The 12,679-nt window shown below is 38.1% G+C and overlaps 1 non-coding gene across 1 annotated transcript; it reads right to left on the reverse strand.

Annotated features, from left to right (window-relative positions):
- Positions 1-6,566: 6,566 nt before the first annotated feature.
- On the reverse strand, positions 6,567-6,638 carry Trnaa-cgc (transfer RNA alanine (anticodon CGC)). The gene has a single exon. It is a non-coding gene; the product is annotated as a tRNA-Ala (tRNA).
- Positions 6,639-12,679: the final 6,041 nt, after the last annotated feature.

The raw sequence follows: 12,679 nt of genomic DNA on the forward strand, positions 1-12,679 counted from the left end.
ATTTATTTTAAATCACTTGCCTTCAATCTCGGCTTATTTGTTGGTGGAAATGAGCTATTAGTTTTCGGGTAATTGGAATGCTTGCCGCGTTTATCTTTTTTATTGGTAGCTCCACCTGAAGCCTTTTTCTGAATAATTCTTTGAGATATTTCTGAATAATTTGCGAAACATAAAAAAAAAAAGTTGTACAGTGAACAAGATAAAGCGTATGGAATCCCCACAACTTACTTACCTGGGCCTCAACCAACATGCGTCTTCAGTTTCGGACGCCAGGTTGGTTGAGGTCTTCCCCCACCTGCGTGCGCCACCTGAGTCGCGGTCTTCCTCTACTGCGCCGTCCCTCGGGATTGGATTCGAAGACCTTCCGGGCTGGAGCGTTGATGTCCATTCGCTCTACATGATCTAGCCATCTAAGCCGTTGTTGGACTTTAATTCTGCTAAGTACGTCAGTGTCGCTGTACAGCCCGTACAGTTCGTCGTTATATCTTCTCCTCCATTTTCCATCTATGCGTACGGGACAAAAAATCACCCGAAGAATTTTTCTCTCGAAGCATCCTAAGACGCTCTCATCTTTCTTTGACAGGGTCCAGGCCTCAGCGCCATAAATAAGAACCGGGATGATGAGTGTCTTAGAGATGGTGATTTAAGAAGCTAAAGAGAGGACTTTACTTCTCAATTGCCTTCTAAGTCCAAAGATGCAGCGATTTGGAAGAGTTAATCTTGGTTTGATTTCAGCGCTGGTGTCGTTGTCTGTATTAATAGCGGTGCCAAGGTAGACAAAGTCCTCAACTACCTCAAAGTTATAGCTGTCTATGGTGAAGTTTTGTCCAAGACGTAGTCGTTCAGTGTCCTTTTTTGATGACAGCATATACTTGGTCTTGCCCTCATTGACCACTAAACTAAAACATCACGCTTTGATCTTCCAATTATGTCAATATCATCTGTGTATCTGAGTAGTTGGATGGATCTTTGGAAGATTGTGCCTCTAGTGTTGACGGTTGAGTTTTGCACAATTCTTTCCAGAATGATGTTGAAGAAGTCGCATGACAGTGCATCGCCTTGTCTAAAACCTTTTTTGACATAAAATGCATCGGTGAGATCTTTTCCTACCTTGATAGAGTAGCGTGCATTCTCCATCGTCATTCTGCACAAACGGATAAGTTTGACAGGGATGCCAAAACTAGACATTGCTCGGTAGAGCTCTTCCCTATAGATGCTGTCATACGCGGCTTTGAAATCGATAAAGAGATGGTGGGTATAGATTTGAAGCTTCTGGTTTTTTTCCAAGATCTGCCGTAGTGTGAATATTTGGTCGATAGTGAACTTTCCTGGTCTGAAGCCACACTGATAAAGACCTATCAGGTTGTTGACGAACGGCTTCAGACGTTCAAATAATACGGCAGAGAGGATCTTATGTTAAGAAGACTGATGCCTCTGTAGTTGGCGCAATTTAGAGGTTCTTTATGTATTGGGCAAACTATGCTGAGATTCCATTCATCGGGCATGCTTTCTTCCGACCATATTTTGCAGATGAGTTGGTGCATGGTCCCTACCAAGTCATCGCCTGCAGCTTTGAATAGTTCGGCAGCGATGCCGTCAGCCCCAGCAGCCTTGTTTGACTTCAGTTTAGATATACCTATCTTCACTTCGTCTAGGTCGGGTAGACGGAATTGTTGATCTTCGTCGACTAGGTTGAGTGGTTCTATGTCCCTTACAATTAAATTCGGTTCGTCATCGCCGTTTTATAATTTGGAGCAGTGGTCTTTCCATATTCTCAACATAGAATTTGGTTATACTACGATGTTCCCTGATCGTCCTTACAAGCTTCGGTTCGTGGATGGTACCCTTGGGAGGTTTTTGTATCTTTTGGTAAAATTTACGAACCTCATTCTTGTTGTGACATCCCTCTATCTCCTCGATCGCGCGCTTCTCATGCTCTCTTTTTTCCCATCTAAGAGGCCGGTGTTCCTCTCTCCTCTTCTGCTCGTAGAGCTCGCTGCATGCTCTTGCCGGCATTCATCGTCAAACCAGGGGTTTGGCTGTGGTGGCCGCGTGAAACCTAGCACTTCAGAGGCGGCATCTCTGATGGCTGCAAGGCAATGTTGCCACTGGTTTTCAATTCTTAATGCAGGCAGCATAGGACTTCTTAAGAGGTTGTTAGAGACTCGATCGGAAAAGGACATGGCAGCCTCTTGCGATTGTAGCCGTCTAACGTCGAATCTTCTCACAGCACTTCCTTATTTTGGCTGGGAACGGGATATCCGTAGCCGTACCTTGGCTACAACGAGTTAGTGGTCCGAATCAATGTTGGCCTCTCGGAATGTTCGAATATCCTGTATATTGGAGAAGTGTCGTACGTCGATCGCAATGGGGTCAATTTGGTTGACGGTTGATTGATCAGGAGATTTCCATGTCCCCTTGTGGATATTAAGATGCGTGAACTGTGTACTAGCTAACAGACCGACTTGCCCCGCAGCGAAATTGATCAGCCTCAATCCGTTGTCGGAGGTGGTGTCGTGCAGGCTGTATCTCCCAAATGTGCCACTAAAGATGTCTTCTCTTCCAGACGTGGCGTTAAAATCTCCTAAGATAATTTTAATGTCAAAGCCAGGGCACTATTCATGTGTCTTGTTTAAGACCTCGAAGAATATGTCTTTGGTGTCTTCATCTTTCTCCTCTGTTGGGACATGCGCGCATATTAGGCTTATGTTAGCGAATTTAGCTTTGATGTGGAATGTCGTGATGCGCTCGCTCACACTGATGAAACTGAAGACTTATTACCTGAGTCTAGTTCCAACAATAAATCCACACCCAAATAGACGCTGCCTTTGTTCTCGGTTCCCGTAGTATACATCGCAGTCTTTTAGTTTCCGTTTGCCCGGTTCATCCCAACGCACTTCTTGGATGGCGGTAATATCTGCCTTGCAGCAGTTTAGGGCTTCCGCTAATTTTTCGGCTGCACGTGTTCTGTTAAGGGACCTAACATTCCACGTACAGATCCGAAGTTCGTTGTCCTTATTTCGTTTGCGTGGGTTGTCAACAGTGAATCCGTCCGTATCCGAGGCTTGTTGCTGCTTCTCAACTAAAGGTATTTTTTACTTGGCCAGGAAGTCACCCCGACGGCACAACCCCCAACCTGGAGAGCCAGATCCTTAGTATAACTCCAAGGAAGAGGAGCCGGATAAAACCGCTCCTTATAGGTCTGGGCTCCGAATAATTCGAAGAAACCCTATAAGGTGTTCACTAAGTAGTTCAACCTTACTGGAACTGTAGACGCCACCGTTGATTCCATCTCGGGAATTGCTCCGCTGCCGTCTTGATAAGAAGAGGTGCCTAAGTGGAAACAGCTCTACCCCCTCTATCGTTTTCTGGCCGAACACTTGGGTTAGAACCTAATATCAAGTTGAGGTACTAGGCACCCGATGTTCACCGCCTGATAAAGGGTTTTTCAATATGCGGCGGAAAGATGTTTAAATGGAAAAAAGAAGCTGTGTGTAAGCTATCAACAAAATTATTTTTTATTTTAAAGGCTCATGTATACCATTAAGTGTGGAGTATGACATCATTTAAATGCCCTCATCGGCTTCTTGTTCTTACGGTGGCACGAAGCAGAGTGGTCCAATTTTCAATGACTCTTTCGCATAGATCCGCCTGAATTTGGGAGATGGCCTGTGTTATGTTCGCCTTTGGAGCATCAGTCGATTGTGGTATATTGATATTGATCTGCGACTTTAAGAACCCCCACAGGAAAAAGTCTAGCGTGGTCAAATCGCATGACCTTGGTTGCCAACTCACCTTACCCTCAAATCGTTCATGCTTAATGTCAATCGTGGCGTTTTCTGTGTGGCACGTAGCGCCGTCGTCTAACTGGAACCACATGTCGTCTAGGTCCATATGGTTAATTTTGGGCCATAAGAAATTAGTTAACATCGTGCCCGCCTTACTACCGTCGTTTTCAAAAAAGTACGGACCAATTACGCTACTGCACAGTGGTACGTTCAGTGCAATGCTAGCTGGCCAAAAGTAAAATTTTGTTTGTCTTTTGATGTCAACAAAAAGCCGTTAATCATTAACCCCATTTTTTCAGTTATATCCGTTAGTTTGGTAATGCAGAGCTTTCTTAAATGTGAATTTACCTTTTTAAGTGTTACCAAGCGTTTACGAGTAATTTTATTCAGATAAAATTTGTGGAATTAGTTGATGCAAGATGTCAGAATCTAGTACAGGCAAGTATTTCAATACTAAGCAAGATATTCAAACAAAATAAAATGCACGAGCTGTATAAGATTTAAAAATATACCTGTTAAATAAGTAAGACTTCAAACATATAAATGCCATTTGACTTGTTAAACCACGCGATTCATCCCAAGACACAACTCATCCCGGAAATGAAAAATATTTGTAAGCATACTCAACGAAAACAATTGTTTGTGTATTCAAATAATTCGGTGAAAGCTTTTTTCTTAAGTTAGCTTTATTTTAGTTTAATATTAAAAGAACCAAGATAGAAAGCAAATTATCTGAAGATAAGAAAGAGGAAGAACATGTATGTTTAAATTGTAAAGCGATCGTCTGTTGGTTGTGTAGTTAGGAAGGTGTCTAAAACGAATAAAATGTATAATTAAATTTTGTCAAAATAATGCGCTCATGCACATGGGGGTTACATTCAATACAGTTAAAATAATTTTAAAAAACATTTAAGATTCAAAATTTTATATGAAAAATAAGTTTGTCTTCAAAAATTTAAATTCCATTTTATAAAACACCCTTGATTTTTCAAAATTTTCATTTAAAAATCGTTAGAGCGTTTTTTTTTTAAATTAATTTTGTATATGTAAAATTTTGTTCTTAAAATATTTTTGGTATGCAAATATACGCCCTAACTTTAAATTTCGTAAACATATTTTGACCCATTTTTGAGATATCGAATTTTGAAAAAAAAATCAATATTTTTTCTAAAATCCAAACAATAAAAATTGCACTTTTGATAATCAAATACTGTTAAGGCAATATAAGAGCTTATTCAAAAAAAATTGAAATCAGTTCATAAGTTGCCGAGAAAGTTAAAAAACAAAATAGCGGTTCTACGAGCAGTAACTTTCCTGAGCAATACAAATACATGCTTTTCTTATTAAAAGAAGTCAAGTTAAAAAATCAAATTTTAGATAAAATTAAAAAAAAAGTATCGGGTTGTTTTTGAGAAAATTCGAATTTTCGTTTTTTGAACAAAAAAATTGTATGGGGGCCATTGTTAGTTTTGATCTTAAAAAAAAATTAAGCCTAACGCGAATCTGCTCAACAGCCATTATGGCTGAAACACATACACGCTTCGGCTTCAGCTTCGTCTGCGTTACGGTAGGCCTGCTTCGAGGTTGCTTTGAATGACATTTCTATTATTTCATCCCTCCAAAGAGCAAATATTTTGTTTGTTGACATTTTTTTACAGCTGTTAAACTGTCAGCCAAAGCAAATGTTCAGATAATTGAACTAGAGCTTCCGTTTGGAGTCACATTACGTTACATTACGTTCTTTTCCTTACGATTGTCAAACGAAACGTGAGGTCGAAGCTTCATTGAGATAGCATGCATTGAATTCCTATGGCTGAACTCGTAAACGTCAGGCGAAGCCGAAGCTAAAGCGTGTTTGTGTTTCAGCCATAACTTCCAAGTTTGAACTCAATCGACCCAATGGTTTAGGCTGTAGGAGCGTGGACAGACAGACAAAACCGACCGGACGGAATCGACTTCTCTACCATCGTAATATCATGTTTGATTAAAATCTCGAGTTCGAAATTTTGCACGAATGCAAAACTTACCATATACATAGTTCCTATATGTCGCAAGTAAAAATAATTTTGTTCATACCTTAGACACACCTTGTTTTTTCCATTTCAACATCTATACCCGCCCTTATTGAAAAACCCTTTATAATGTGTTGCAAATGCGTCGTTGAGTGACTAATCAGAGTGATGTTTGTTAGAGATTTGAAACACAAATAGGGACGTTTCTGCACCCTGGCTACAAATAGAACATTTTAAATTGGGCCTTTGTTTAAGGAAATACTTTTTTTAAAACTACTTAATTCAAATTTAATTTATTTTTCAATACTTCCTATCAATTCCAAATCGTATTATTATTTACTTTTAAGTCTACATATTATTTTTTCAAACTTTACATAATGTACATAAGTATTTTCTACAAGCGCTTGCTCTACGAAATCTAATTATGCTTTATTTTCTTTCAAAAGAGACAATTAACTTTTAATCATTTAGTTAAACTTTAGATATTGACATCTTATTCTAGAATAATCTACCTTAATATCTAGACAACAAAAGAAGAACATATAAAACTATTCAACTTCGAATTTATTTTCAAATTCGAACAATCTAGGAATAAACAAATAACATTCTCGAAGTTATACAGTTTAACATTTACGCAGGTATTCTTTTGTGGCATTGAACAAAGCTTATTATCAATGTCATAATTTAAACCAAATAGATGACTAATTTATTTACAAAAAAAAAACATATTTAAAAAAAGAATTTGCCATCCCATATAGATGGCGACTGGAGATGCCGGGGTTTGAACCCGGGACTTCTCACATGCGAAGCGAGCGCTCTACCACTGAGCTACATCCCCATGCCTCTCTGGTGTTCAAGTTACTATTTAAACTACGGCAAACATTCTATACGTTATGTACTTCGTTTTCTTTGTAATATTATGTGTAGGTAACGGTACATAAGATCCACATTATTTTCAATATTATAAATCAAATCTTTAAAAGGAAAATAATGGATAAATAAACTGATAATTATTATCAGAAAAGAATTGAAGTACAATTTTCTAGGTTATGTAAGATTGTCTCATAACTTACTATGTATGTACAGCTTTGGCCAAAATAATAGGAACATTCTTTAATTTTGAATTTAAGTCTTTTTCTTACTTTAAACTTACGTCAAGAAAAAATTGTAATGGGTCCGTACGTCCGCGACGTTTTTTTCGTCGTCCATAGCTCAAGAACCAGAAGAGACATCGACTTAAAATAAATTTTGTTATACAGATAATAAGGCATAAAGATACAGAAAGGGCTCTCAAGAAAATTGCGTGGGTGGTTTTTATACCATAGCAGTTTGAAAAAAAGGTGAACATTTTGGTTAACCCTAAATATCTTATGAACCAAAAACGCTAGAGACTTGAATTAAATTTAATATATTATATTGTAACCAAACAAGTATATTTTTTGAAAAAAATCCAATTAACGTTTTTATAAATCAAAAAAACTGAAAACAATTTTATCTCCAAAACAATTTTGTGCAACGAAAAATGACGTTTTTTAAAAAAATTGGTAAAAATGTACTTTCGACTCAAATAGCTTTACAAAAATTACAAATATTGTCTCAAAACTCTTTTTATTTCACAGAAAATATTGTTTTCGATATTCAGTAGTTTCTTATATAAAAATCCAAGTCCGTTTTTCATAAAAAAAATAAAATCTACAAAAAATAGTACGCAAATTTGGTAAAAATTGATGTTCGGTTCTTGATATCTTTCAAATTAATTTCATTCATCCAATTTATAAAAATTTAAGAAATGAAAAATTTTTAATTTGTAAGAATAATTTAACTAACAACTTATTTAACCCAACACGAAAACCTACAAACTTTTAAGCAAGACTAATAGACAGACGGGATGGGAAGTTATTAGTGTGGGTCGCATCCCAGCCTCTTTTTGTATTTAAAAATTGGTACAACTGAAAGAAGACCCGTCAGAATAATAATACAAAAAAAACACAAAAAGAGGGTTTGTTCGTAGACTACTATACGCCTCAATTCTATATATACCTAAATCGAGTTGAAATGAGCTTGATTCGCCTCGATTCCGGTTGGGGATCGAAGTCGAGTCAAAGTTTCTAAAGAAAAAACTGTGTGGAGGAGTTGATTTTATACGGATAATGCATTATGGTCTGTTGATATGCATGTTTGTGTACAAAAAATATATTTTTGTTTAATCAAATTTATAAAAAAAAATTGGCACATGAAGTAGGTAGCATATTTTTATATGGTGCTGAACTATTCAGTTTTTCATTGTTTAACACGAATCAAACTATCTCAATTGCATTTCCCTAGATACATCGAAACGCCATTTGCATTTTAGAAAGTGTTGCCAAACTTTATCATTTTTACCATGAAGATTTATTTAATCTAAACTGTGATAAACTTTTGGTGGAAACATAAGAAAACTTAATTATATTTTCTATTGTTTTCTCTTGCAAAATAAGCCCGGTTAGTCCATTTTCACTTAAAAACACTAAATAATATCAACAGTAATAGATTTTTCCCCCAATGGAAAACACATGCTTCCAAATGCACAACTATTCAACGAACACAGCCATCGAGATACAAATGCAATATTAATCAAGTCACCATTTGAGAACGAAATCACATAAGATCTATTCGAGACTCGTGTAAATGTCAAAAACCCATCCGTAGTAAGATTCTACTCCAACTTTTATCGGTAGTATAACCTTACTATACAATTGAAGGGTTTTTCTACAAAACATGGGTGTTTTTGAGCTTTATGAATTCTAATACCAAGTATTTTTTTTTAAGAGAAAATGTATTTCAAGCTAAATTTATTTCCTAGATTTATTATGAAAATGTTAATGATTAAATTTCATTTTTCCTGAACAGCTGACTTCCGAATGCAAAAAAAAATCCATTTCGTTTTACTGTTGGCGTTCCAATTTGTTTCTGTTCCGATTGCACCTGTTGTCCATTTATTAGAGATTGATTGATTAAATTGATAAAATATATTAAATTACCAATATCACTTTTTAACCGACTTCAAAAGAGGAGGCTTTGAATTCGACAAACTATTTACCAAGGTATTCAAAACTTGTTTTTTCTTTATTTTGTTTGAAATCAGATCACATTAGACTAGGATCTGATGATGGGGAGGTCCTGGAGAATTTGAGAAAAATTGAAGGGAAGAATAATTCTCCTAGGTAATTCTTGCGTTTTCGAGCCAGAGCAGGGCATGTACTTTCAGAGAAGATGAAGAATTGTTTCCTCCTCTTCCTCTTCCATACAGCTTCAGCAAAAGTCATTTGAGAATACGCCTAGTCGCGTGGCGTGCTTTCCTATTAGACAGTGTCCGGTTATGACATCTATTATCGAGCTTATATGCGATCTGCTTAGAGATAGCACCTTCAAAGTTTTAATCCAGTGTTGGCCAGATGTGAATTTCAAATGGTAGACATGCGCATTCAAGAGGACACAAGCGTCCACATGTTTTTCTCAAAACCCACCTCTGTCAATCAACTCCTACTATTACCTCCCCGCGGTGAACATCGGGTGCCGAGTACCTCAACTGGATATTGGGTTCTAACTCAAGTGGAAAGTTGTTCGGGGCAGCAAATGGGAGAAGGGGCAGAGGTGTTTCCACTAAGTCAAGTCTCCTTATCCAGACTGCTGCGGATTAATTTACGAGATGGGATCAACGGTGGCGTCTACAGTTCCAGTAAGGTTGAACTACTTAGTGAACACCTTCAGCTTCTTCGACTTATTCGGAGCCCATGCCTATAAGGAGTGGTTTTATCCGGCTCCTTATCCTTGGAGTTATACTTAGGGTCTGGCCCTCCGGTAGGTTGTGTCGTCGGGTTGACTTCCTGGCCACGTACAAACTTCATAGTTGCGAAGCACGAACAAGCCTCGGATACGGACAGATTTACTGTTGACAACCTACGCAAACGAATTAAGGACAACGAACTTCGGATATGCACGTGGAATGTTAGGTCCCTTAACAGACCACGTGCGGCCGAAGAATTAGCGGAGGCCCTATAGAACGATATAAAGCAGATATCACCGCCATCCAGGAAATACGATGGGATGGGCCGGGCAAAAAGAGGATGAAAAACTGCGATATTTACTATGGTGACTGCTACCACGAAAGCCAACAGCGCTTATTTGGATGTGGCTTCGTCATTGGAGCCAGACTTAGGCATGAAGTCTTGAGCTATAGGTGCATCAATGAGCGTCTCATGACCATACGCATCAAGGCTAAATTTGGCATTATTAGCCTGATATGTGCGCACCCCCCCATAGAAGCGTAAGATGACAACACCAAGGATATGTTCTTCGAGCTCTTAGACAAAAAATATGAACAGTGTCCTAGCTACGATATTAAAATTGTCCTGGGCGATTTTAATGCCAAGCTAGGAAGGGACGACATCTTCAGTGGAATAATCGGGAAAAACAGACTGCGCGACAACACTTCCGACTCCGACGGATTCAGGCTCATAGATTTTGCTACGGGGTGAAGCGTCCTGGAAGCCAGTAAGCGTTTTCCATACCTCAACATCCACAAAGGAACTTTGACTTCTCCAGATCAATCTACCGTCAACCAGATTGACCATATTGCGATCGACGCCAGACACGCTTCTAGCATCATGGATGTCTGAACTTTCCGAGGAGCTAACATAGACTCGGACCACTACCTCATTGTAGCCAAGATAGCACTTCGGATTTCCAGACCCAAGGCAAAATAGGGAGATGCTGGGAGAAGGTACAACGTCGAACGACTTCAATCGTAAGGGATCGACAAATCCTTTTCCGACCGAGTTACAAGTAACCTCTCTCGAAGTTTTCTGCCGCCATTACAATGTATCGAAGACCATTCAACGTAGACGATGAAAGCCAAGCATCCCGACCTCCCGAATTAGTCGAATAAAGATAGCCATATCTAAGCTGAAGTCTAATAAAGCCGCTGGAGCGGATGGCTTGAATGCCGAGCTCTTTAAAGCAGCTGGAGATAAGTTGCGTAGGAGCATGCACCAACTTATCTGTAAGATATGGTCGGAAGAAAGCAAGGCCGATGAATGGAACCTCAGTATTGTTCGCCCGATCTGAAAAAAGGAGACCCTCTGCACCAACTATAGAGGAATCAGTCTACTTAACGTCGGCTACAAAATCTTCTCTTCCGTAATATATGAACGTCTTTAATCATTAGTATGGTTTTAGACCAGGAAAGTCCAAAGTCGATCAAATATCCACATTACGGCAGATCCTGGAAGAAACTCAAGAACACCAAATCGACACCCACCATCTTTTCATCGATTTCAAGGCCGCATATGTCATCATCTACAGGGACAAGCTGTATAGAGCCATGTCTATTTTTGGCATCCCTACCAAACTTTTCCGTTTTTCCAAGATGACCGTGGAAAATTCACGCTGCTCCATAAAGATTGGAAGCAACTTAACAGAACCTTTCGAAGTCAAAAAATGTTTAAGACAAGGTGATGCGCTGCCATGTGATTTTTTTAACATCGTGCAGAGCTCACACGTCAACACTAGAAGCACTATCTTTCAAAAGTCTGTCCAATTACTAGCATATGGTGATGACATTGACATAATCGGAAGAACTCAGCGTAATGTCAGTGGGGCTTTTGTGAGTATTGAGGCAAAGGCGGGTATAAGGGTTAATGAGGGCAAAGTACATGCTGTCGTCAAGAAAGGACATACAACACCGACGTCTTGGTCAAAACGTCACCATTGACAGACGTAACTTTGAGGTAGTCAAGGACTTCGTCTACCTAGGCTCTGCTAAAAACGCAGAAAACCACACCAGTTCAGCGCTGAGATCAAACGCAATAAGGCCCTACAGGCCCTATAGTTCACACAGGACTGTAGCGCCACCTTAAGTAAGTAAGTAACACAAAGATAGAGTGCAACTTATTCTTCCTGAGTATTTTACCTAATAAGTTATCTGACATCCAAGGTTTCAATTTATGCAGTCTACAAACTTTTTCTATATTTACCTTAGAAAACAAATCAAATGCAAAAGAAGGATCATTTTGTCCGTAAATTTCAGACCATTTTCATCGATTATTTAAAAACCAAACTCAAATTTTTGTGATGTTTGAGTATTAAGGCTACGATTATTTGTTTTCGGTTCCACAGATTTAAGCTGAAATAAGAGACTTGTCATACAAGGATCAATTATTTTAATGTCTAATATAGAACTTGTGATAGCAAAAACTGACTTTCTATCTAAACGACCAAAAATATGATCTAAACAATTTTTGAATTTTCCGTTAATCTTCTAGGTTCATTAATGCATGAAACTTAGCCATAAGCCGACATTAAAGAAAGATAGTTATCAGTAACTAAATTCTGAGTTATAATGTTAATATTCATATCGATAAATATCAAATCTAACCCTCAAACATATCAAAAATACTTCGATTAACAATAATTTTACTTATAGCATTTTTCTTTTAGCATCATAAGAAATATCTAAGAGCTGGAAAACGATGTGGTTTAAAAATGTGAACCTCTCCTAAATTCTCTTAACAACTTGCGTTTTTCAATGGTAAAGTGTTCCTATAATATTTCCACTTTATTTGTAAAGCCGCGAGTTCTCTTACCGACGTTAAACCACCATGACAGCAGAGAAAAGTTTTACTTCAAAACAAAGTCCCATTATCCACCGAGTATCACATCTTACCAGATACAAGCTAGCAACATGAATCTAAAAAATCGAAGACTCAAATTTTCCCATATGATTCATTTATTTATTTGAATTTCAGTTTTTCCTCTTTTTCAACTTGATTTGAAACACCGAAGAAAACAAACAAAAACAACCTGCTTGAGGAAATCAAAGAAAGATACCAAAGTTGGAAC

The sequence above is a fragment of the Eupeodes corollae genome, chromosome 1, assembly GCF_945859685.1.
Source record: "Eupeodes corollae chromosome 1, idEupCoro1.1, whole genome shotgun sequence".
Classification (NCBI taxonomy): Eukaryota; Metazoa; Arthropoda; class Insecta; order Diptera; family Syrphidae; genus Eupeodes; species Eupeodes corollae.